This window comes from Protomyctophum bolini, assembly GCF_963924005.1.
Source record: "Protomyctophum bolini genome assembly, chromosome: 24".
NCBI classification, from domain to species: Eukaryota; Metazoa; Chordata; class Actinopteri; order Myctophiformes; family Myctophidae; genus Protomyctophum; species Protomyctophum bolini.
Window position 1 is genome coordinate 2,619,903 of NC_137885.1, and position 23,212 is coordinate 2,643,114.

The following is a 23,212-nucleotide window of genomic DNA, read 5'->3' on the forward strand; positions in this document are numbered from 1 at the left end:
CTGGGGGGGGGGTCATCCCTGGAATATCATATTTTCACATCAGCGGCCAAATACAGATAATGTTTGGGGGTTCTTTTAGATTCGGCCTCAGGTCTAAATGGGTTAAACTGCTGAAATAAAAATGTGTTTTAAAAAAGTAAAAGTAAAAAGTAATTCCTGTCTGCATTTCGCGTGCAGGTACAATGTCAGGGAGAAGAGACAGCAGCGGGACGTCCTTCACCTGACTGTGGCCCAGCCCAGTGTCTCTGACATTAGCTCCGAGCCTCTCCCGGCTGCTCTGAGCAGGCCAGTGCAGCTGCCGCAACAACAGCACCTTCACCGTCCAATGGCTGCCATCAGTCTCCGTCCACTCAACATCCGCCAGCCTACCCTTGTGCTGCCGCCTCCTCCTCCTCCTCTTCCTCCCCCTATCCAGCTCATCTCCCCTGGACTTCAGCCCATCGCCCCCACGCTCCATGCGGCGATTGTCCCTCCCACACCCACACACCCAGAAACCAGCAGGACCACTTTGTGGCGCAGGAAGAGGAAGGAGGAGGCTTCAGCAGCGCAAGGGACTCCTGTACAGATCAAAAGTGTAGCCTTCCACTTCTGCTCCAAATGCAAAAGGCCCAAGACCAAGGCATTTGGCCACAGCCAGTTCACAGTGGATGGCAGGAAGGTGCACTTTTGTTCCCAGGCGGAGGGAATGTCTGTGCAGGAGTGGCTGGGGATGATGAGGAAAGGTGGTGAGGGTGGTGGTGGGACTTAAAGTGCAAATAAAATGCATTTTAATATCATATTGTCTATGTCCCTCAAAGTTATTCCTAATGGTTTGAGCCTCAATCACCACTCTGATATAACCAGCCCTTGTCATTAAGATTCTTTCTGGACTTTCAAAGCAGTTTTAGATGCAGTACCACAATGTCCTCAGTTGGTGGGGGTGACTGATATGCAGATTATTTAATATTTTAGTCATTTGTCATTATAATACTGATGCTAGATAAAAACCAGGCTTGTTTCCATTCCATGCCAGCTTGGAAAATCAACAATGGTGGACATTGTAAACAAAGTGGAAATGTACATTTGGAACTGAAGACTGAAGAAGAGGGGGAATTATACAAAGTAGGGTGACATTGATGACATCACGATGAGACCAAAATCAGTTGAGCTGTTCCTGAGAGCAATTTCCATTAAAGCACCTGTATGATATGAAAGCCTGATTGTTCAAAATTATTTGTTATAGTTATTTGTGGGGATAGAAAACACATATGGGAGCCCCAAAAACACAAAAGAAATGGAAAAAGTTGAATTTTATGTTATAGGTCCTTTAAGCTGACGATGAGAGCGCCCCTCACTTCACATTGTTGGGATTCTTCTGTGGTGCAATTATATATATGCCAAACAGATAATAGCAACGGGGCAATATATGGGGATTCTCATAAAAACCTTTTTACTGGAGACATCCGTTCAACTTCCCACATTACTCCCTCGGGTCCCCTTGCGCGTAGGGTCCGGCCCATTCCTCTCTGTTATGTCATATGACGAGCATTCAGTTGAAGGTTTACTTGATTTAACTTTTAATATCACAATTATTGTAGCTAATCTAACTGAATCTGGAAGTCTTCCTTTATTAAATGATTCTTCATAGTCTGGAATTGTAACTGATCAATTTTTTATGGTGACTTTCGCCTTTATTTTATATGGAGGGACAGTCAGTGGTGTAAACTTTATTTATATAGCACATTTCATACATAAAATGCAACTCTGTCACATTCTGTCTCTCCCTCAGTCTGTGACTCCACACTGGCCTCCCATATCCCATTCCAGCACATCCAGTTCCATTTACACACCTGTCAACTACCTCGTCAGCCCAGCAGTGAACACTTCTCCAATCAACCTGCTCACTATAAAACTGGACTCAGTACAAACACTCATTGTCAGTTCATAACCTGTGTCACAGATGTCCTGCCTGTTAAATATTATACTCTAGTTTGTTGTGACTTTTCTCCTGGGTTCAACTCTGTCTGCATCCTTGACAACTCAAAGTACTTCACATATTAAACTTTATTTATATAGCACATTTCATACATAAAATGCAACTCAAAGTACTTCACATGAAAATAAAATAAAAAATAACAAGCAGCGGAATGCCAGAAACAAAAAGTAGGTCAATCTACAATTAGCAAATAAAAATAGCAATACAAAACAATATTCAACTATATTGACATTTATAATTAAATTGGTGTCTTTACACTGTAGAATTTTACATTTGATTTAAGTGTCTATTTGTTTGTCTCTAAATGTTTTGATGAATTGAACAATGCCCTTTTGGTAAACAAGTGTAAGGCTTAATTGGGTCGTCCACTCACAGTTAACAGTCTTTGTATTGAGTTTGTGCTTGAAATGTAGGCCTACTGTAATTCTGCAAACTGTTAATAAATATTTCAATCAATCAATCAAAATTGACATTTCAACTATTGATCAGACGCTGTGCATTGACGACACCTAATGGTCATTCATTTTAATTGCATGCATGCAGAGAAATCACAACATTGTGAGACGCACTGGGTCGTTGCCATGTTTTGCCACGGAAACCAGCGACCTGCCTTGTGTAAGTAAGTAAGTACATTTTATTTATAAAGCACCTTTCTTAACAATGTTACAAAGTGCTGTACAGTGACACAATAAAATCAATCATAATTAATACAGTGACAGTACAACAAGCAAAAAAGAACAACATAATCAAGTCAAATAAAATCAGAAAAATGTTCCCGAAATAAAAACGTTTTCAGTGGACGAAGCCAGGCTTGATACGAGCAGAAGTGGCAACGCCATTGAAACACAGGGGCAATCTCCCGTTGGCCGAGAGGTTGGAACTCACGGGACAATGGGAGCCTGCATGCTTTTGGGCGGCCAATAAGGGCAGGGGTAAAACAGAGAGAATTGTTCCGGATCCTGCGCGCAGGGTCCGGCCCATTCCTCTCTGTTATGTCATATGACGAGCATTCAGTTGAAGGTTTACTTGATTTAACTTTTAATATCACAATTATTGTAGCTAATCTAACTGAATCTGGAAGTCTTCCTTTATTAAATGATTCTTCATAGTCTGGAATTGTAACTGATCAATTTTTTATGGTGACTTTCGCCTTTATTTTATATGGAGGGACAGTCAGTGGTGTAAACTTTATTTATATAGCACATTTCATACATAAAATGCAACTCTGTCACATTCTGTCTCTCCCTCAGTCTGTGACTCCACACTGGCCTCCCATATCCCATTCCAGCACATCCAGTTCCATTTACACACCTGTCAACTACCTCGTCAGCCCAGCAGTGAACACTTCTCCAATCAACCTGCTCACTATAAAACTGGACTCAGTACAAACACTCATTGTCAGTTCATAACCTGTGTCACAGATGTCCTGCCTGTTAAATATTATACTCTAGTTTGTTGTGACTTTTCTCCTGGGTTCAACTCTGTCTGCATCCTTGACAACTCAAAGTACTTCACATATTAAACTTTATTTATATAGCACATTTCATACATAAAATGCAACTCAAAGTACTTCACATGAAAATAAAATAAAAAATAACAAGCAGCGGAATGCCAGAAACAAAAAGTAGGTCAATCTACAATTAGCAAATAAAAATAGCAATACAAAACAATATTCAACTATATTGACATTTATAATTAAATTGGTGTCTTTACACTGTAGAATTTTACATTTGATTTAAGTGTCTATTTGTTTGTCTCTAAATGTTTTGATGAATTGAACAATGCCCTTTTGGTAAACAAGTGTAAGGCTTAATTGGGTCGTCCACTCACAGTTAACAGTCTTTGTATTGAGTTTGTGCTTGAAATGTAGGCCTACTGTAATTCTGCAAACTGTTAATAAATATTTCAATCAATCAATCAAAATTGACATTTCAACTATTGATCAGACGCTGTGCATTGACGACACCTAATGGTCATTCATTTTAATTGCATGCATGCAGAGAAATCACAACATTGTGAGACGCACTGGGTCGTTGCCATGTTTTGCCACGGAAACCAGCGACCTGCCTTGTGTAAGTAAGTAAGTACATTTTATTTATAAAGCACCTTTCTTAACAATGTTACAAAGTGCTGTACAGTGACACAATAAAATCAATCATAATTAATACAGTGACAGTACAACAAGCAAAAAAGAACAACATAATCAAGTCAAATAAAATCAGAAAAATGTTCCCGAAATAAAAACGTTTTCAGTGGACGAAGCCAGGCTTGATACGAGCAGAAGTGGCAACGCCATTGAAACACAGGGGCAATCTCCCGTTGGCCGAGAGGTTGGAACTCACGGGACAATGGGAGCCTGCATGCTTTTGGGCGGCCAATAAGGGCAGGGGTAAAACAGAGAGAATTGTTCCGGATCCTGCGCGCAGGGTCCGGCCCATTCCTCTCTGTTATGTCATATGACGAGCATTCAGTTGAAGGTTTACTTGATTTAACTTTTAATATCACAATTATTGTAGCTAATCTAACTGAATCTGGAAGTCTTCCTTTATTAAATGATTCTTCATAGTCTGGAATTGTAACTGATCAATTTTTTATGGTGACTTTCGCCTTTATTTTATATGGAGGGACAGTCAGTGGTGTAAACTTTATTTATATAGCACATTTCATACATAAAATGCAACTCTGTCACATTCTGTCTCTCCCTCAGTCTGTGACTCCACACTGGCCTCCCATATCCCATTCCAGCACATCCAGTTCCATTTACACACCTGTCAACTACCTCGTCAGCCCAGCAGTGAACACTTCTCCAATCAACCTGCTCACTATAAAACTGGACTCAGTACAAACACTCATTGTCAGTTCATAACCTGTGTCACAGATGTCCTGCCTGTTAAATATTATACTCTAGTTTGTTGTGACTTTTCTCCTGGGTTCAACTCTGTCTGCATCCTTGACAACTCAAAGTACTTCACATATTAAACTTTATTTATATAGCACATTTCATACATAAAATGCAACTCAAAGTACTTCACATGAAAATAAAATAAAAAATAACAAGCAGCGGAATGCCAGAAACAAAAAGTAGGTCAATCTACAATTAGCAAATAAAAATAGCAATACAAAACAATATTCAACTATATTGACATTTATAATTAAATTGGTGTCTTTACACTGTAGAATTTTACATTTGATTTAAGTGTCTATTTGTTTGTCTCTAAATGTTTTGATGAATTGAACAATGCCCTTTTGGTAAACAAGTGTAAGGCTTAATTGGGTCGTCCACTCACAGTTAACAGTCTTTGTATTGAGTTTGTGCTTGAAATGTAGGCCTACTGTAATTCTGCAAACTGTTAATAAATATTTCAATCAATCAATCAAAATTGACATTTCAACTATTGATCAGACGCTGTGCATTGACGACACCTAATGGTCATTCATTTTAATTGCATGCATGCAGAGAAATCACAACATTGTGAGACGCACTGGGTCGTTGCCATGTTTTGCCACGGAAACCAGCGACCTGCCTTGTGTAAGTAAGTAAGTACATTTTATTTATAAAGCACCTTTCTTAACAATGTTACAAAGTGCTGTACAGTGACACAATAAAATCAATCATAATTAATACAGTGACAGTACAACAAGCAAAAAAGAACAACATAATCAAGTCAAATAAAATCAGAAAAATGTTCCCGAAATAAAAACGTTTTCAGTGGACGAAGCCAGGCTTGATACGAGCAGAAGTGGCAACGCCATTGAAACACAGGGGCAATCTCCCGTTGGCCGAGAGGTTGGAACTCACGGGACAATGGGAGCCTGCATGCTTTTGGGCGGCCAATAAGGGCAGGGGTAAAACAGAGAGAATTGTTCCGGATCCTGCGCGCAGGGTCCGGCCCATTCCTCTCTGTTATGTCATATGACGAGCATTCAGTTGAAGGTTTACTTGATTTAACTTTTAATATCACAATTATTGTAGCTAATCTAACTGAATCTGGAAGTCTTCCTTTATTAAATGATTCTTCATAGTCTGGAATTGTAACTGATCAATTTTTTATGGTGACTTTCGCCTTTAATTTATATGGATGGACAGTCAGTGGTGTAAACTTTATTTATATAGCACATTTCATACATAAAATGCAACTCTGTCACATTCTGTCTCTCCCTCAGTCTGTGACTCCACACTGGCCTCCCATATCCCATTCCAGCACATCCAGTTCCATTTACACACCTGTCAACTACCTCGTCAGCCCAGCAGTGAACACTTCTCCAATCAACCTGCTCACTATAAAACTGGACTCAGTACAAACACTCATTGTCAGTTCATAACCTGTGTCACAGATGTCCTGCCTGTTAAATATTATACTCTAGTTTGTTGTGACTTTTCTCCTGGGATCAACTCTGTCTGCATCCTTGACAACTCAAAGTACTTCACATATTAAACTTTATTTATATAGCACATTTCATACATAAAATGCAACTCAAAGTACTTCACATGAAAATAAAATAAAAAATAACAAGCAGCGGAATGCCAGAAACAAAAAGTAGGTCAATCTACAATTAGCAAATAAAAATTGCAATACAAAACAATATTCAACTATATTGACATTTATAATTAAATTGGTGTCTTTACACTGTAGAATTTTACATTTGATTTAAGTGTCTATTTGTTTGTCTCTAAATGTTTTGATGAATTGAACAATGCCCTTTTGGTAAACAAGTGTAAGGCTTAATTGGGTCGTCCACTCACAGTTAACAGTCTTTGTATTGAGTTTGTGCTTGAAATGTAGGCCTACTGTAATTCTGCAAACTGTTAATAAATATTTCAATCAATCAATCAAAATTGACATTTCAACTATTGATCAGACGCTGTGCATTGACGACACCTAATGGTCATTCATTTTAATTGCATGCATGCAGAGAAATCACAACATTGTGAGACGCACTGGGTCGTTGCCATGTTTTGCCACGGAAACCAGCGACCTGCCTTGTGTAAGTAAGTAAGTACATTTTATTTATAAAGCACCTTTCTTAACAATGTTACAAAGTGCTGTACAGTGACACAATAAAATCAATCATAATTAATACAGTGACAGTACAACAAGCAAAAAAGAACAACATAATCAAGTCAAATAAAATCAGAAAAATGTTCCCGAAATAAAAACGTTTTCAGTGGACGAAGCCAGGCTTGATACGAGCAGAAGTGGCAACGCCATTGAAACACAGGGGCAATCTCCCGTTGGCCGAGAGGTTGGAACTCACGGGACAATGGGAGCCTGCATGCTTTTGGGCGGCCAATAAGGGCAGGGGTAAAACAGAGAGAATTGTTCCGGATCCTGCGCGCAGGGTCCGGCCCATTCCTCTCTGTTATGTCATATGACGAGCATTCAGTTGAAGGTTTACTTGATTTAACTTTTAATATCACAATTATTGTAGCTAATCTAACTGAATCTGGAAGTCTTCCTTTATTAAATGATTCTTCATAGTCTGGAATTGTAACTGATCAATTTTTTATGGTGACTTTCGCCTTTATTTTATATGGAGGGACAGTCAGTGGTGTAAACTTTATTTATATAGCACATTTCATACATAAAATGCAACTCTGTCACATTCTGTCTCTCCCTCAGTCTGTGACTCCACACTGGCCTCCCATATCCCATTCCAGCACATCCAGTTCCATTTACACACCTGTCAACTACCTCGTCAGCCCAGCAGTGAACACTTCTCCAATCAACCTGCTCACTATAAAACTGGACTCAGTACAAACACTCATTGTCAGTTCATAACCTGTGTCACAGATGTCCTGCCTGTTAAATATTATACTCTAGTTTGTTGTGACTTTTCTCCTGGGATCAACTCTGTCTGCATCCTTGACAACTCAAAGTACTTCACATATTAAACTTTATTTATATAGCACATTTCATACATAAAATGCAACTCAAAGTACTTCACATGAAAATAAAATAAAAAATAACAAGCAGCGGAATGCCAGAAACAAAAAGTAGGTCAATCTACAATTAGCAAATAAAAATAGCAATACAAAACAATATTCAACTATATTGACATTTATAATTAAATTGGTGTCTTTACACTGTAGAATTTTACATTTGATTTAAGTGTCTATTTGTTTGTCTCTAAATGTTTTGATGAATTGAACAATGCCCTTTTGGTAAACAAGTGTAAGGCTTAATTGGGTCGTCCACTCACAGTTAACAGTCTTTGTATTGAGTTTGTGCTTGAAATGTAGGCCTACTGTAATTCTGCAAACTGTTAATAAATATTTCAATCAATCAATCAAAATTGACATTTCAACTATTGATCAGACGCTGTGCATTGACGACACCTAATGGTCATTCATTTTAATTGCATGCATGCAGAGAAATCACAACATTGTGAGACGCACTGGGTCGTTGCCATGTTTTGCCACGGAAACCAGCGACCTGCCTTGTGTAAGTAAGTAAGTACATTTTATTTATAAAGCACCTTTCTTAACAATGTTACAAAGTGCTGTACAGTGACACAATAAAATCAATCATAATTAATACAGTGACAGTACAACAAGCAAAAAAGAACAACATAATCAAGTCAAATAAAATCAGAAAAATGTTCCCGAAATAAAAACGTTTTCAGTGGACGAAGCCAGGCTTGATACGAGCAGAAGTGGCAACGCCATTGAAACACAGGGGCAATCTCCCGTTGGCCGAGAGGTTGGAACTCACGGGACAATGGGAGCCTGCATGCTTTTGGGCGGCCAATAAGGGCAGGGGTAAAACAGAGAGAATTGTTCCGGATCCTGCGCGCAGGGTCCGGCCCATTCCTCTCTGTTATGTCATATGACGAGCATTCAGTTGAAGGTTTACTTGATTTAACTTTTAATATCACAATTATTGTAGCTAATCTAACTGAATCTGGAAGTCTTCCTTTATTAAATGATTCTTCATAGTCTGGAATTGTAACTGATCAATTTTTTATGGTGACTTTCGCCTTTATTTTATATGGAGGGACAGTCAGTGGTGTAAACTTTATTTATATAGCACATTTCATACATAAAATGCAACTCTGTCACATTCTGTCTCTCCCTCAGTCTGTGACTCCACACTGGCCTCCCATATCCCATTCCAGCACATCCAGTTCCATTTACACACCTGTCAACTACCTCGTCAGCCCAGCAGTGAACACTTCTCCAATCAACCTGCTCACTATAAAACTGGACTCAGTACAAACACTCATTGTCAGTTCATAACCTGTGTCACAGATGTCCTGCCTGTTAAATATTATACTCTAGTTTGTTGTGACTTTTCTCCTGGGTTCAACTCTGTCTGCATCCTTGACAACTCAAAGTACTTCACATATTAAACTTTATTTATATAGCACATTTCATACATAAAATGCAACTCAAAGTACTTCACATGAAAATAAAATAAAAAATAACAAGCAGCGGAATGCCAGAAACAAAAAGTAGGTCAATCTACAATTAGCAAATAAAAATAGCAATACAAAACAATATTCAACTATATTGACATTTATAATTAAATTGGTGTCTTTACACTGTAGAATTTTACATTTGATTTAAGTGTCTATTTGTTTGTCTCTAAATGTTTTGATGAATTGAACAATGCCCTTTTGGTAAACAAGTGTAAGGCTTAATTGGGTCGTCCACTCACAGTTAACAGTCTTTGTATTGAGTTTGTGCTTGAAATGTAGGCCTACTGTAATTCTGCAAACTGTTAATAAATATTTCAATCAATCAATCAAAATTGACATTTCAACTATTGATCAGACGCTGTGCATTGACGACACCTAATGGTCATTCATTTTAATTGCATGCATGCAGAGAAATCACAACATTGTGAGACGCACTGGGTCGTTGCCATGTTTTGCCACGGAAACCAGCGACCTGCCTTGTGTAAGTAAGTAAGTACCTTTTATTTATAAAGCACCTTTCTTAACAATGTTACAAAGTGCTGTACAGTGACACAATAAAATCAATCATAATTAATACAGTGACAGTACAACAAGCAAAAAAGAACAACATAATCAAGTCAAATAAAATCAGAAAAATGTTCCCGAAATAAAAACGTTTTCAGTGGACGAAGCCAGGCTTGATACGAGCAGAAGTGGCAACGCCATTGAAACACAGGGGCAATCTCCCGTTGGCCGAGAGGTTGGAACTCACAGGACAATGGGAGCCTGCATGCTTTTGGGCGGCCAATAAGGGCAGGGGTAAAACAGAGAGAATTGTTCCGGATCCTGCGCGCAGGGTCCGGCCCATTCCTCTCTGTTATGTCATATGACGAGCATTCAGTTGAAGGTTTACTTGATTTAACTTTTAATATCACAATTATTGTAGCTAATCTAACTGAATCTGGAAGTCTTCCTTTATTAAATGATTCTTCATAGTCTGGAATTGTAACTGATCAATTTTTTATGGTGACTTTCGCCTTTATTTTATATGGAGGGACAGTCAGTGGTGTAAACTTTATTTATATAGCACATTTCATACATAAAATGCAACTCTGTCACATTCTGTCTCTCCCTCAGTCTGTGACTCCACACTGGCCTCCCATATCCCATTCCAGCACATCCAGTTCCATTTACACACCTGTCAACTACCTCGTCAGCCCAGCAGTGAACACTTCTCCAATCAACCTGCTCACTATAAAACTGGACTCAGTACAAACACTCATTGTCAGTTCATAACCTGTGTCACAGATGTCCTGCCTGTTAAATATTATACTCTAGTTTGTTGTGACTTTTCTCCTGGGTTCAACTCTGTCTGCATCCTTGACAACTCAAAGTACTTCACATATTAAACTTTATTTATATAGCACATTTCATACATAAAATGCAACTCAAAGTACTTCACATGAAAATAAAATAAAAAATAACAAGCAGCGGAATGCCAGAAACAAAAAGTAGGTCAATCTACAATTAGCAAATAAAAATAGCAATACAAAACAATATTCAACTATATTGACATTTATAATTAAATTGGTGTCTTTACACTGTAGAATTTTACATTTGATTTAAGTGTCTATTTGTTTGTCTCTAAATGTTTTGATGAATTGAACAATGCCCTTTTGGTAAACAAGTGTAAGGCTTAATTGGGTCGTCCACTCACAGTTAACAGTCTTTGTATTGAGTTTGTGCTTGAAATGTAGGCCTACTGTAATTCTGCAAACTGTTAATAAATATTTCAATCAATCAATCAAAATTGACATTTCAACTATTGATCAGACGCTGTGCATTGACGACACCTAATGGTCATTCATTTTAATTGCATGCATGCAGAGAAATCACAACATTGTGAGACGCACTGGGTCGTTGCCATGTTTTGCCACGGAAACCAGCGACCTGCCTTGTGTAAGTAAGTAAGTACCTTTTATTTATAAAGCACCTTTCTTAACAATGTTACAAAGTGCTGTACAGTGACACAATAAAATCAATCATAATTAATACAGTGACAGTACAACAAGCAAAAAAGAACAACATAATCAAGTCAAATAAAATCAGAAAAATGTTCCCGAAATAAAAACGTTTTCAGTGGACGAAGCCAGGCTTGATACGAGCAGAAGTGGCAACGCCATTGAAACACAGGGGCAATCTCCCGTTGGCCGAGAGGTTGGAACTCACGGGACAATGGGAGCCTGCATGCTTTTGGGCGGCCAATAAGGGCAGGGGTAAAACAGAGAGAATTGTTCCGGATCCTGCGCGCAGGGTCCGGCCCATTCCTCTCTGTTATGTCATATGACGAGCATTCAGTTGAAGGTTTACTTGATTTAACTTTTAATATCACAATTATTGTAGCTAATCTAACTGAATCTGGAAGTCTTCCTTTATTAAATGATTCTTCATAGTCTGGAATTGTAACTGATCAATTTTTTATGGTGACTTTCGCCTTTATTTTATATGGAGGGACAGTCAGTGGTGTAAACTTTATTTATATAGCACATTTCATACATAAAATGCAACTCTGTCACATTCTGTCTCTCCCTCAGTCTGTGACTCCACACTGGCCTCCCATATCCCATTCCAGCACATCCAGTTCCATTTACACACCTGTCAACTACCTCGTCAGCCCAGCAGTGAACACTTCTCCAATCAACCTGCTCACTATAAAACTGGACTCAGTACAAACACTCATTGTCAGTTCATAACCTGTGTCACAGATGTCCTGCCTGTTAAATATTATACTCTAGTTTGTTGTGACTTTTCTCCTGGGTTCAACTCTGTCTGCATCCTTGACAACTCAAAGTACTTCACATATTAAACTTTATTTATATAGCACATTTCATACATAAAATGCAACTCAAAGTACTTCACATGAAAATAAAATAAAAAATAACAAGCAGCGGAATGCCAGAAACAAAAAGTAGGTCAATCTACAATTAGCAAATAAAAATAGCAATACAAAACAATATTCAACTATATTGACATTTATAATTAAATTGGTGTCTTTACACTGTAGAATTTTACATTTGATTTAAGTGTCTATTTGTTTGTCTCTAAATGTTTTGATGAATTGAACAATGCCCTTTTGGTAAACAAGTGTAAGGCTTAATTGGGTCGTCCACTCACAGTTAACAGTCTTTGTATTGAGTTTGTGCTTGAAATGTAGGCCTACTGTAATTCTGCAAACTGTTAATAAATATTTCAATCAATCAATCAAAATTGACATTTCAACTATTGATCAGACGCTGTGCATTGACGACACCTAATGGTCATTCATTTTAATTGCATGCATGCAGAGAAATCACAACATTGTGAGACGCACTGGGTCGTTGCCATGTTTTGCCACGGAAACCAGCGACCTGCCTTGTGTAAGTAAGTAAGTACCTTTTATTTATAAAGCACCTTTCTTAACAATGTTACAAAGTGCTGTACAGTGACACAATAAAATCAATCATAATTAATACAGTGACAGTACAACAAGCAAAAAAGAACAACATAATCAAGTCAAATAAAATCAGAAAAATGTTCCCGAAATAAAAACGTTTTCAGTGGACGAAGCCAGGCTTGATACGAGCAGAAGTGGCAACGCCATTGAAACACAGGGGCAATCTCCCGTTGGCCGAGAGGTTGGAACTCACGGGACAATGGGAGCCTGCATGCTTTTGGGCGGCCAATAAGGGCAGGGGTAAAACAGAGAGAATTGTTCCGGATCCTGCGCGCAGGGTCCGGCCCATTCCTCTCTGTTATGTCATATGACGAGCATTCAGTTGAAGGTTTACTTGATTTAACTTTTAATATCACAATTATTGTAGCTAATCTAACTGAATCTGGAAGTCTTCCTTTATTAAATGATTCTTCATAGTCTGGAATTGTAACTGATCAATTTTTTATGGTGACTTTCGCCTTTATTTTATATGGAGGGACAGTCAGTGGTGTAAACTTTATTTATATAGCACATTTCATACATAAAATGCAACTCTGTCACATTCTGTCTCTCCCTCAGTCTGTGACTCCACACTGGCCTCCCATATCCCATTCCAGCACATCCAGTTCCATTTACACACCTGTCAACTACCTCGTCAGCCCAGCAGTGAACACTTCTCCAATCAACCTGCTCACTATAAAACTGGACTCAGTACAAACACTCATTGTCAGTTCATAACCTGTGTCACAGATGTCCTGCCTGTTAAATATTATACTCTAGTTTGTTGTGACTTTTCTCCTGGGTTCAACTCTGTCTGCATCCTTGACAACTCAAAGTACTTCACATATTAAACTTTATTTATATAGCACATTTCATACATAAAATGCAACTCAAAGTACTTCACATGAAAATAAAATAAAAAATAACAAGCAGCGGAATGCCAGAAACAAAAAGTAGGTCAATCTACAATTAGCAAATAAAAATAGCAATACAAAACAATATTCAACTATATTGACATTTATAATTAAATTGGTGTCTTTACACTGTAGAATTTTACATTTGATTTAAGTGTCTATTTGTTTGTCTCTAAATGTTTTGATGAATTGAACAATGCCCTTTTGGTAAACAAGTGTAAGGCTTAATTGGGTCGTCCACTCACAGTTAACAGTCTTTGTATTGAGTTTGTGCTTGAAATGTAGGCCTACTGTAATTCTGCAAACTGTTAATAAATATTTCAATCAATCAATCAAAATTGACATTTCAACTATTGATCAGACGCTGTGCATTGACGACACCTAATGGTCATTCATTTTAATTGCATGCATGCAGAGAAATCACAACATTGTGAGACGCACTGGGTCGTTGCCATGTTTTGCCACGGAAACCAGCGACCTGCCTTGTGTAAGTAAGTAAGTACCTTTTATTTATAAAGCACCTTTCTTAACAATGTTACAAAGTGCTGTACAGTGACACAATAAAATCAATCATAATTAATACAGTGACAGTACAACAAGCAAAAAAGAACAACATAATCAAGTCAAATAAAATCAGAAAAATGTTCCCGAAATAAAAACGTTTTCAGTGGACGAAGCCAGGCTTGATACGAGCAGAAGTGGCAACGCCATTGAAACACAGGGGCAATCTCCCGTTGGCCGAGAGGTTGGAACTCACGGGACAATGGGAGCCTGCATGCTTTTGGGCGGCCAATAAGGGCAGGGGTAAAACAGAGAGAATTGTTCCGGATCCTGCGCGCAGGGTCCGGCCCATTCCTCTCTGTTATGTCATATGACGAGCATTCAGTTGAAGGTTTACTTGATTTAACTTTTAATATCACAATTATTGTAGCTAATCTAACTGAATCTGGAAGTCTTCCTTTATTAAATGATTCTTCATAGTCTGGAATTGTAACTGATCAATTTTTTATGGTGACTTTCGCCTTTATTTTATATGGAGGGACAGTCAGTGGTGTAAACTTTATTTATATAGCACATTTCATACATAAAATGCAACTCTGTCACATTCTGTCTCTCCCTCAGTCTGTGACTCCACACTGGCCTCCCATATCCCATTCCAGCACATCCAGTTCCATTTACACACCTGTCAACTACCTCGTCAGCCCAGCAGTGAACACTTCTCCAATCAACCTGCTCACTATAAAACTGGACTCAGTACAAACACTCATTGTCAGTTCATAACCTGTGTCACAGATGTCCTGCCTGTTAAATATTATACTCTAGTTTGTTGTGACTTTTCTCCTGGGTTCAACTCTGTCTGCATCCTTGACAACTCAAAGTACTTCACATATTAAACTTTATTTATATAGCACATTTCATACATAAAATGCAACTCAAAGTACTTCACATGAAAATAAAATAAAAAATAACAAGCAGCGGAATGCCAGAAACAAAAAGTAGGTCAATCTACAATTAGCAAATAAAAATAGCAATACAAAACAATATTCAACTATATTGACATTTATAATTAAATTGGTGTCTTTACACTGTAGAATTTTACATTTGATTTAAGTGTCTATTTGTTTGTCTCTAAATGTTTTGATGAATTGAACAATGCCCTTTTGGTAAACAAGTGTAAGGCTTAATTGGGTCGTCCACTCACAGTTAACAGTCTTTGTATTGAGTTTGTGCTTGAAATGTAGGCCTACTGTAATTCTGCAAACTGTTAATAAATATTTCAATCAATCAATCAAAATTGACATTTCAACTATTGATCAGACGCTGTGCATTGACGACACCTAATGGTCATTCATTTTAATTGCATGCATGCAGAGAAATCACAACATTGTGAGACGCACTGGGTCGTTGCCATGTTTTGCCACGGAAACCAGCGACCTGCCTTGTGTAAGTAAGTAAGTACATTTTATTTATAAAGCACCTTTCTTAACAATGTTACAAAGTGCTGTACAGTGACACAATAAAATCAATCATAATTAATACAGTGACAGTACAACAAGCAAAAAAGAACAACATAATCAAGTCAAATAAAATCAGAAAAATGTTCCCGAAATAAAAACGTTTTCAGTGGACGAAGCCAGGCTTGATACGAGCAGACGTGGCAACGCCATTGAAACACAGGGGCAATCTCCCGTTGGCCGAGAGGTTGGAACTCACAGGACAATGGGAGCCTGCATGCTTTTGGGCGGCCAATAAGGGCAGGGGTAAAACAGAGAGAATTGTTCCGGATCCTGCGCGCAGGGTCCGGCCCATTCCTCTCTGTTATGTCATATGACGAGCATTCAGTTGAAGGTTTACTTGATTTAACTTTTAATATCACAATTATTGTAGCTAATCTAACTGAATCTGGAAGTCTTCCTTTATTAAATGATTCTTCATAGTCTGGAATTGTAACTGATCAATTTTTTATGGTGACTTTCGCCTTTATTTTATATGGAGGGACAGTCAGTGGTGTAAACTTTATTTATATAGCACATTTCATACATAAAATGCAACTCTGTCACATTCTGTCTCTCCCTCAGTCTGTGACTCCACACTGGCCTCCCATATCCCATTCCAGCACATCCAGTTCCATTTACACACCTGTCAACTACCTCGTCAGCCCAGCAGTGAACACTTCTCCAATCAACCTGCTCACTATAAGGTCGCATTCTCACCAGAGAGCTTTGCTGCGATTAAAACGAATCCTGCTGCGCATTTTCAGAAAGTGCGCTTCGTTTGGCAGGTGTGAAGGCTCTTTCGAATCCTAATGCGCAGCAAAGAACCGCATTTTACTCCGAGCAAAAACGGGGGTTTCGCTTCGCTTCCAATCGCGCTTGACTACGATTCGGTGCAGGTGTGAATGCAATCCGCAGCAAATAAAGGAAATGAAGCAAACAATGTGGCGGGTGAGGAGCTGAACACAGTTGGAGACGGAGAAGGCATTATTTTACGCAGCGCAAAGATGTCCCGTTACCGTGGATAGACGTGGTCGAATGAGGAGAGTGGAGACTGAAGCCCTGATCGAAATGAGGACGAGTAGCCTACATTAATCAATTGCTTAAGAAAACACAAACACTGCGTGCCGTAAACATGGAGTGCTGTCACTGTGTGGGGACTAGTGGGGAGTAGGAACATTCATCTCGATAAACTTGTAAACATTTTGCGCTGCTGTCTGTTATATCAGTGCGCTCAGCGCTGTGCCTCCATGCCCAAAAGAACAGTGCGTGGCTGCGTGCTTATAGTGAGAGAGAGAGGGGGGCAGTCCCAGACGGCACGACACATGCACGTTATGAGTATAATTTTATCACCATAGATTTATCATTTCACTGTGTAGGCTATGAATGGAACACATTGATAAAGGTCCCCCCTGCTGCGTTTCCAATTGCTGCGGATCATGACAGTGTGAAGGCAAACCGTAGCCAATTAAATATGCAAGAACCCCATTTCTCCGCCCATACGCATTCGAGTCTACCGAAGTATTAGGTGAGAATGCGACCTAAAACTGGACTCAGTACAAACACTCATTGTCAGTTCATAACCTGTGTCACAGATGTCCTGCCTGTTAAATATTATACTCTAGTTTGTTGTGACTTTTCTCCTGGGTTCAACTCTGTCTGCATCCTTGACAACTCAAAGTACTTCACATATTAAACTTTATTTATATAGCACATTTCATACATAAAATGCAACTCAAAGTACTTCACATGAAAATAAAATAAAAAATAACAAGCAGCGGAATGCCAGAAACAAAAAGTAGGTCAATCTACAATTAGCAAATAAAAATAGCAATACAAAACAATATTCAACTATATTGACATTTATAATTAAATTGGTGTCTTTACACTGTAGAATTTTACATTTGATTTAAGTGTCTATTTGTTTGTCTCTAAATGTTTTGATGAATTGAACAATGCCCTTTTGGTAAACAAGTGTAAGGCTTAATTGGGTCGTCCACTCACAGTTAACAGTCTTTGTATTGAGTTTGTGCTTGAAATGTAGGCCTACTGTAATTCTGCAAACTGTTAATAAATATTTCAATCAATCAATCAAAATTGACATTTCAACTATTGATCAGACGCTGTGCATTGACGACACCTAATGGTCATTCATTTTAATTGCATGCATGCAGAGAAATCACAACATTGTGAGACGCACTGGGTCGTTGCCATGTTTTGCCACGGAAACCAGCGACCTGCCTTGTGTAAGTAAGTAAGTACATTTTATTTATAAAGCACCTTTCTTAACAATGTTACAAAGTGCTGTACAGTGACACAATAAAATCAATCATAATTAATACAGTGACAGTACAACAAGCAAAAAAGAACAACATAATCAAGTCAAATAAAATCAGAAAAATGTTCCCGAAATAAAAACGTTTTCAGTGGACGAAGCCAGGCTTGATACGAGCAGACGTGGCAACGCCATTGAAACACAGGGGCAATCTCCCGTTGGCCGAGAGGTTGGAACTCACGGGACAATGGGAGCCTGCATGCTTTTGGGCGGCCAATAAGGGCAGGGGTAAAAAAGAGAGAATTGTTCCGGATCCTGCGCGCAGGGTCCGGCCCATTCCTCTCTGTTATGTCATATGACGAGCATTCAGTTGAAGGTTTACTTGATTTAACTTTTAATATCACAATTATTGTAGCTAATCTAACTGAATCTGGAAGTCTTCCTTTATTAAATGATTCTTCATAGTCTGGAATTGTAACTGATCAATTTTTTATGGTGACTTTCGCCTTTATTTTATATGGAGGGACAGTCAGTGGTGTAAACTTTATTTATATAGCACATTTCATACATAAAATGCAACTCTGTCACATTCTGTCTCTCCCTCAGTCTGTGACTCCACACTGGCCTCCCATATCCCATTCCAGCACATCCAGTTCCATTTACACACCTGTCAACTACCTCGTCAGCCCAGCAGTGAACACTTCTCCAATCAACCTGCTCACTATAAAACTGGACTCAGTACAAACACTCATTGTCAGTTCATAACCTGTGTCACAGATGTCCTGCCTGTTAAATATTATACTCTAGTTTGTTGTGACTTTTCTCCTGGGTTCAACTCTGTCTGCATCCTTGACAACTCAAAGTACTTCACATATTAAACTTTATTTATATAGCACATTTCATACATAAAATGCAACTCAAAGTACTTCACATGAAAATAAAATAAAAAATAACAAGCAGCGGAATGCCAGAAACAAAAAGTAGGTCAATCTACAATTAGCAAATAAAAATAGCAATACAAAACAATATTCAACTATATTGACATTTATAATTAAATTGGTGTCTTTACACTGTAGAATTTTACATTTGATTTAAGTGTCTATTTGTTTGTCTCTAAATGTTTTGATGAATTGAACAATGCCCTTTTGGTAAACAAGTGTAAGGCTTAATTGGGTCGTCCACTCACAGTTAACAGTCTTTGTATTGAGTTTGTGCTTGAAATGTAGGCCTACTGTAATTCTGCAAACTGTTAATAAATATTTCAATCAATCAATCAAAATTGACATTTCAACTATTGATCAGACGCTGTGCATTGACGACACCTAATGGTCATTCATTTTAATTGCATGCATGCAGAGAAATCACAACATTGTGAGACGCACTGGGTCGTTGCCATGTTTTGCCACGGAAACCAGCGACCTGCCTTGTGTAAGTAAGTAAGTACATTTTATTTATAAAGCACCTTTCTTAACAATGTTACAAAGTGCTGTACAGTGACACAATAAAATCAATCATAATTAATACAGTGACAGTACAACAAGCAAAAAAGAACAACATAATCAAGTCAAATAAAATCAGAAAAATGTTCCCGAAATAAAAACGTTTTCAGTGGACGAAGCCAGGCTTGATACGAGCAGACGTGGCAACGCCATTGAAACACAGGGGCAATCTCCCGTTGGCCGAGAGGTTGGAACTCACGGGACAATGGGAGCCTGCATGCTTTTGGGCGGCCAATAAGGGCAGGGGTAAAACAGAGAGAATTGTTCCGGATCCTGCGCGCAGGGTCGGGCCTGGTTAGTACTTGGATGGGAGACCGCCTGGGAATACCAGGTGCTGTAAGCTTTTTCATGTCGGCATACTGAATGAGCAACGGTCATTCATGAATGGGCGATGCAAAACACTGGATCATTGTGCACCACTAACTTTTTGCACCCCAAAGCGCATAGGCCACGCCTTCATCATTAAACCACACCCCCAATCCGACAGGCCCCGCTTTCGACCCGGACACCCGCTCTTAGCCACCCACCCAAGACGCCCTAAACCCTGCCGCGGGAGCACAGAGCCACCTCGGACTGTGAAATAACGCACGTGTTGTGTCGCGGGGCTGCCCACGCCAAGTGTGTGCGTGCACGCGCGCCGTCAAGCGCTTGACCGGCGCGGCTAGAGGCTTCGCTGGCCACCGTGGCGAGCGGGTAGAATTACTCGGGTCTCTCTTCATGACGAATAAGCCTTTCGCCTTTTACTAAAGACTTCCGTGGAGAGGGACGTTGATGAGTTATGGCTATTTTTGGAAGGCCTTGCCCATCGGACAAGGCCAGCTCAGCTGTTGAAGAAAATGACAGGGAGCACAGTGGTGCGCTTGGTTGTCTGAGTGCAAATAGGTGTGAGCGCTTTAACTAATAGTATATATCGAAGGTTTTCAAAATGTGTCAAAGTGTTAAGATCTACTAGCTCATATACTGCCACTGTGTCTTGTTATGTGTGCTTAAGACATGGCTGTTGGGTACCGCAAAGAGGCCATTGTTACGCCCACGTGGAGGGGACTAGTCGTTGTCTGACCGGCAGGGGACTGGTATGTGGATGAGTGCTTTCCTCTATGGCCAGCATGTACAATTCATACTTACCTGGCAGGGGAGACACCATGATCACGAAGGTCGGTTCACCCTCGGCGAGGCTCAGCCATTGCACGCCGTGCTTTGCTGACCCGGGCGAATTCCCCAAATGTGGGAATCTCGACTGCACAATTTCTGGTAGTGGGGGACTGCGTTCGCGCTCTCCCCTGATTAAGTGTTGAAAACATGCGTATAGTGCTGGAGAGGAGCCCTACGGGCTGCTGCTTACGACCATACCACCCTGGAAACGACCGATCTTGGAATATAAGCAGGGCAAGCGCATAGGCCACGCCCACATGATCAAACCACAGCCCCAATTGCCCGGCTCTCCACTCGGACCCAGGAAGCCTCGGGCCCCCACCGGGGTGCCAGGCCCGACAGCCAGCTAAACCCACGACCCGGCTCTCCATCCGAACCCGGGTACCTTTTGCCCGGCTCTCCACTCGGACCCAGGAAGCCCTGGGCCCCCACCGGGGTGCCAGGCCCGAAGCCAGCTAAACCCACGACCCGGCTCTCCATCCGAACCCGGGCACCCAGTCTTAAGCACCCCTCCCCCGGAACCTTCACAATGTAATACCAGGTGCTGTAAGCTTTTCATTAGCGCATTGGCTTCTGCCATCTGCTGTACATGGGCCGTACCGGCCACAGCTGCCTTTGCTTACGGCCATACCACCCTGAACACGCCCGATCTCGTCCGATCTCGGAAGCTAAGCAGGGTCGGGCCTGGTTAGTACTTGGATGGGAGACCGCCTGGGCATACCAGGTGCTGTAAGCTTTTTCATGTCGGCATACTGAATGAGCAACGGTCATTCATGAATGGGCGATGCAAAACACTGGATCATTGTGCACCACTAACTTTTAGTACTAATAGTATATATCGAAGGTTTATCGAAGGTTTATCGAAGGCTCTCCATCCGAACCCAGGAAGCCCTGGGCCCCCACCGGGGTGCCAGGCCCGAAGCCAGCTAAACCCACGACCCGGCTCTCCATCCGAACCCGGGCACCCACTCTTAAGCACCCCTCCCCCGGAACCTTCACAATGTAATACCAGGTGCTGTAAGCTTTTCATTAGCGCATTGGCTGCTGCCATCTGCTGTACATGGGCCGTACTGGCCACAGCTGCCTTTGCTTACGGCCATACCACCCTGAACACGCCCGATCTCGTCCGATCTCGGAAGCTAAGCAGGGTCGGGCCTGGTTAGTACTTGGATGGGAGACCGCCTGGGCATACCAGGTGCTGTAAGCTTTTTCATGTCGGCATACTGAATGAGCAACGGTCATTCATGAATGGGCGATGCAAAACACTGGATCATTGTGCACCACTAACTTTTTGCACCCCAAAGCGCATAGGCCACGCCTTCATCATAAAACCACACCCCCAATCCGACAGGCCCCGCTTTCGACCCGGACACCCGCTCTTAGCCACCCACCCAAGACGCCCTAAACCCAGCCGCGGGAGCACAGAGCCACCTCGGACTGTGAAATAACGCACGTGCTGTTATCGCGGGGCTGCCCACGCCAAGTGTGTGCGTGCACGCGCGCCGTCAAGCGCTTGACCGGCGCGGCTAGAGGCTTCGCTGGCCGCCGTGGCGAGCGGGTAGAATTACTCGGGTCTCTTCATGACTAATAAGCCTTTCGCCTTTTACTAAAGACTTCCGTGGAGAGGGACGTTGATGAGTTATGGCTATTTTTGGAAGGCCTTGCCCATCGGACAAGGCCAGCTCAGCTGTTGAAGAAAATGACAGGGAGCACAGTGGTGCGCTTGGTTGTCTGAGTGCAAATAGGTGTGAGCGCTTTAACTAATAGTATATATCGAAGGTTTTCAAAATGTGTCAAAGTGTTAAGATCTACTAGCTCACATACTGCCACTGTGTCTTGTTATGTGTGCTTAAGACATGGCTGTTGGGTACCGCAAAGAGGCCATTGTTACGCCCACGTGGAGGGGACTAGTCGTTGTCTGACCGGCAGAGGACTGGTATGTGGATGAGTGCTTTCCTCTATGGCCAGCATGTACAATTCATACTTACCTGGCAGGGGAGACACCATGATCACGAAGGTCGGTTCACCCTCGGCGAGGCTCAGCCATTGCACGCCGTGCTTTGCTGACCCGGGCGAATTCCCCAAATGTGGGAATCTCGACTGCACAATTTCTGGTAGTGGGGGACTGCGTTCGCGCTCTCCCCTGATTAAGTGTTGAAAACATGTGTATAGTGCTGGAGAGGAGCCCTACGGGCTGCTGCTTACGACCATACCACCCTGGAAACGACCGATCTTGGAATATAAGCAGGGCAAGCGCATAGGCCACGCCCACATGATCAAACCACAGCCCCAATTGCCCGGCTCTCCACTCGGACCCAGGAAGCCTCGGGCCCCCACCGGGGTGCCAGGCCCGACAGCCAGCTAAACCCACGACCCGGCTCTCCATCCGAACCCGGGTATCTTTTGCCCGGCTCTCCACTCGGACCCAGGAAGCCCTGGGCCCCCACCGGGGTGCCAGGCCCGAAGCCAGCTAAACCCACGACCCGGCTCTCCATCCGAACCCGGGCACCCACTCTTAAGCACCCCTCCCCCG